This window comes from Rhea americana, unplaced genomic scaffold, assembly GCF_003343005.1.
Source record: "Rhea americana isolate MKP2758 unplaced genomic scaffold, rheAme1 scaffold_429, whole genome shotgun sequence".
NCBI classification, from domain to species: Eukaryota; Metazoa; Chordata; class Aves; order Rheiformes; family Rheidae; genus Rhea; species Rhea americana.
Genome location: NW_028186567.1, coordinates 277,767 through 282,831, shown reverse-complemented (window position 1 = coordinate 282,831; position 5,065 = coordinate 277,767).

Here is a 5,065-nt window from a genome sequence, read left to right as displayed (position 1 = left end):
GCAAATTAATCAGTTTTCATGGGCAGGCAAGTGTACGCTTCCTCAGTACCTGCTGGAAAGGAAATACCATGGATGTTCTTCTACCTTCTCTGGAGAAGTTGCCATTACATGTTTTGCTTCTTCAGCATTTTACTCGAGGAATTAGTCTCCTTCCAGGAAAGCCTGGAAAGGAGCTGACTGGATTTACTGCAGGAGCAATGTGGCATTAAAGGGAAGGACTCAATCTGCTTCCCCTCACAGCATGCAGAAAGCAAACAGGGTCCTAGCTTGTGTCTTTCAGGGCTGGTAGCAGGTCACAGTGGTGCAGCCGGCTTCAGGATCCTGTAGGATGTTGGGCAGTAGACAGGGAACTTGCCAGGCAGGATCTGCCATCCTCTCATTAGGCAGCTCTCTTCTTAGGGTAATGTGATGTCTTCAAACAAGAGCCACAATTTTAGACCATGGAAAAAATTCCTCCCAAATACCCTGTGTTCCTGCCATCATTCAGCCCCACAGCAAAGAGCATCAGAGGCAGTGACAGGCATTAAACAAAAATTCATTCACCATGGCTCAGTTGCCTAAGGCCCTGCCTCACCTTGACCTTCCTCCCCTCCAGGAAAATGGTTCCACTCAGCAATGTCTCTCCCTGCATCACTTCTGTGTTCCTGCCTCCCACCTAGCTCCATGGCCACAGCTAGGACTTATTCTCTCTGCCTGCATCTATCATAGCTCTTCTCCTGCTCTTGCTTCCTCAGCCTCCTTTCACTCTCTCGGTCAGTGTGGGGTTGCTTCATTTATTGCTTCCAACAGCCCCAAACAGTCCTGCACAGCCTTCAACCCCACACTCCCAGAGTGTGCTGCCCCGAGAGCTGGGGCAGCRTGGTCCCAGGGGCACCTGGGCTCTGATATGCAATGGGATTTTAGCTGGATGCAAGGAGAGCTGCTGGGAGGAACGTTGCGACTTGCAAAGCATCACAGCCAGCCCCAGAGCCTTGCCGGTTTGCATTGCAATTTGCACAGCTAATGCTGCCCCTTGACTTTTTAATTAAAATGTGAAAGATGCTGAAGAGATGCTAATTCAGTTCAGAGGCTTAGAAAATGCTCCTAGGAAAGAAGTCCCAGCGAGGCAAAGCAGAACTGTAGCACTCTTGTCTGGCCTGTGTCCACACACAAATCTAATCCACCCAGGATGGAGGATCTGCAAAAGTCTAGACAAACCCAAGGGCAACGCAAAGGCACTCTTAGCACTCAGGAGGGGACAATGATCTAGCACAGAGTCACCTGCAGGTGACTGAGACCCAGGAACCAGCATGAGTCCCACCATGTCCTGGACTCATGATTTTGTTGCTCTGTCCTCACGTGCGTGTCCTGTGACCATGAACAAACATACCTATTTTCATGAAATCTGCCAAATATTTGTCTCAAACACCAGTCCAGTGAAACAACCCCTCAAGTATCTCAAAGACACAGTCCATGGGTTGCAGCCTTGGCTCTTAACACTGATTCAGCACTATCCACCTCTGAGTAAGTCCCTTAGCATCTTTAGCTGTCACTGTCCGCATTTTTCAAACAGATACAAGGATGCATTATTTTGCTCCCATGCAAGATTGCAGAGAGGACAAATTCATTAGTATTCATAGAAGCTCTTTGATTATCTGCAGGCTAAATAATTATGAGGTAAAACAAAGGTGGTAATCACAAATAATAAGGCAAAGTGTAAATACCAGAAGACACGTAAAGCTAAGAAGTATGGGTTTGGATGAATAAACAGGAAAGTTCAAATGGCCAATGTCTGTCTCACTTCCAGGAGGAAGGTGTATGGGACTATAAAAGGGCTCCCGACCCAGCTCACTTCATTCGCTCGTCTTCTCTTCCCTTCAACTGTCCTCACTGATCAACAGGGTAAGTAAGAACATCTAAATCTTCCTTCTCACAAAAGAAAAATGATATGCATATATTTTAACAATATCTAAAATATAGCTGTGTATCTGGACTGGGACTTTGGCTAGAGGTTACGAGCTGTGTAGTAGGGATTATGGGGAGAAGCTAGAAGTGTTAAAGGTTGGAGAGGCTATGGGAGTGTCAGCGGGCCATGCAGGACATCTTAGAAAGAGCCGAGACTATGTGCACTATGCTGTGCTGTTCTTGCTAAGACATTCAGGATGCCCTAATGCAAGTAGATGGGCATCTACATTTCAGGGAAAAAGAGAGAAGCGTTATGAGCATGATTTACCACAAAGCAAGTCAACACTAGGTGTTGATTTCTTGAATCTCCAAATTTAGCATAAACAGAGCTCTGACTGAATTCTGCATTTCCAAACACATTATTGTACTCTATATCACAGACTGTCTCTGTCCCTTCCAGCTTTGCCTACACTACAAACATCATGTCCAACGGATGCTGCTCTGGTAGTAACAACTGCTGTGGTGGGAACAGCTACACTGTGTGCTGCTACGGCCAGAAGTCTTGCTGCAAGACACCGTGCTGCTCGCCCTTGCAGTACTGCTGCCCCGTGAGGACCTGCTGCGTGCCCACGCAGGTGTGCTGCTACACCACGAGCAATAACAACAGCAGCTGCTGCGGGGGCAACAACAGCTGCTGCTGATCCTGCTCAGCATGGGGCAGGCAGCGTGGCCGCCCCCTCTTCCACCGCGCTGCCTGCTGCTTCCCAGCCAGCCCGGACGGTGTCGGATGTGGATATGGATATGGCCCTATGCTCTTCCTCCTTTGCTTAGAGACTTTCTTTCCTCTTCTTTGCCCGCCTTTCATTACCAAGTGCCTGTAATGTGCTTTTGAGGTCGCTACGCACTCAACAGTGTGAGATGCATCCTCGTAAGCCTTAGTCCTGCTGTTGATTTTCCTTTTGGTGTACGGGATGTTTAATGCTATCAAACTCCACATTCTTGCTTTAATTTCCAAGTAGTCATGAAGGACAATAAAAGTTATAGTTTATGATTTTGCAAACTTCTGGTATATGTTCATTCATTCATGTTTTTTTTCTAACTGTATCTCTGAGCTGAGACTTTTTTAGAATTTTCCTGGTTTCTGTTTACAACGTATTTTCAATTATCCATCGTGGTACAGATGACCGCACTGGAGGAGAGGCAGGGAACAGAAACTTTTGGGTCAGTCTGTCTTGTGGGGACAAGCAGTACATCCTAGTGYCTGCACGTTATCTAAGCGGCTGGAGTATTCTTTCAGACATGCAGCTCCCCACTAGGTTTCCCCTCCTTATCACTTTAAAGTACAGAGTCCGTAGCAGAAGCATCTGAATGGGCCTAAGGCCAGCTCTAAAGGCCTTTTTTGTTGAAAGAAGTCTTCCCAGTTAATTGGCTGAGCTTTAAATCAAGCTTCTTGAAAGGCCTGATGGATTATCAGTAAGATTGAATAAGCAAGCAGGCATCTTATCAGAATATAGATGATGCAGGGAAAGAGTCATGGAAAGATGTGAAGATATAAGTTCAGCCTGAAGGATTCAGAAATGATGTCTAATTTCATCTGGAATCCTATTAAAATCTGGCAAATTTTAAGAGATGAGATTCAGAAGTGACATGTTTGCACTTCATGGTTTAAAAACCCTCTAGAGGCAAAATGATTCCAAAATATCTTTCTAGCATGAAAATCCAACTTATGTGAAAACAGCATAATTTTGGGACTACGTTAGGAGTCCAAAGCCCTAGTACACCCTAAGCAGATAGCAAGCTCTTTCCTGTCATTCTGCACAAGTCCTGTGGCTTTCCGCATGGCAATTACAGTTTGGCTGTAGCTGAAGAATAAATTATCTCCGTGGCAGCAAAGTCAGCCGATGCAGGCCAGTGCCCCAGATTCACACCCCTGAATTCTGCACATGCTTTTCTGGGTGATTCAAATCCGACTGCCACTGGACAAATCTCTGAGCATCTCTTACAGAGTCGCAGCTGCAGAGTGACCAGCAGGGGAAATATCTTCTGCACCCGCTGCCTGGGGCTGCTGCGAGAGATACTCTGCTGGTACTTAAAAAATACCTTGGTCATCTGCAGAAATGCAAAGTAGAGCAGCTACATGGAGAATGAGTCAAAGCACCAGTGTCAGGAGGCGGACATGGTCCTTGACAGAGCTTGAAACTGTTAATTAGTGAAGTCATCACTGCACTGTGGCATCCTCGTTCCAGCGGGAGGCATAAAAGGGCTTTCGATGTCGCTGCTGCTTGCTTGGCTGAGCTGCTCCTCACTTGGAAGGGAATGAATTCTTTTGAACTGTATCTTTTTTCTTTCCCTTTTAATCCATGAACAACCATTGCCATTCCCACCCCCCTGCCCCACACATTAGCAACGAGGTGCCTGGGCATGGGGCTGGCCGCCAGGACGCCTGGGCCTGCTTGCTGCTTTCCCAGTGCCACGAGAGCCTCCTCCGGGCACATCACTCAGCATCACGGTATTCCAGGTATCCTTATCCCGGGATCCCATCTGACTAACGTTATGTAACTCACAGTGTATTCGAACGCAACCAATGGAAGAACTAATTAGATAATGGCCACTGCCTATGCAAAGGGTTACACTGACATTACATCAAGGTAGATGCTAATTGCAGCTGATTAGTCCAATAGCGAGTGCCAGGGAACATCGCTGCATGCAGAAGTGGCACTCAGAGCTCAGCTATTAATTCCCGTGGCATGCCTCACTTCCAAGGGAGCGCGGCCACGTATAAAAGCTTTCGGCCCGGTGCCGTCCGCGGGACTCAGACTCCCCGCTCAGCCCGTCCGTCACAGCTCGCAGGGTGAGTCGGATTCTCTCAGCTGCCTCCAATTCCGAGTGGTTTTCACAGAAAAAGGAAAAGAGAAGTCCGTGGCTTTTCTCCCAGGGCTTTACCTCCTCTGCCGCCAGATGCAGTACCACAAAGGCGAAGGCGACCAGGACTCGGTCTGCGTGGAGCAGGGCTCGAAGTGCCCCGAAAGCCCAGTGGGCGCCGGGCGCTCCTCCCCCTGCCACGACCCCGGCAGCCTCAGCCGCGACATCGAGGGCTCCTGCCAGAGCGAGCCGCGGGGCTGCCCGCCCGGCGAGCCCGCGGGGCCGGCGTGGAGCTGCTGCCCCGCGCCGCGGAGCTGCT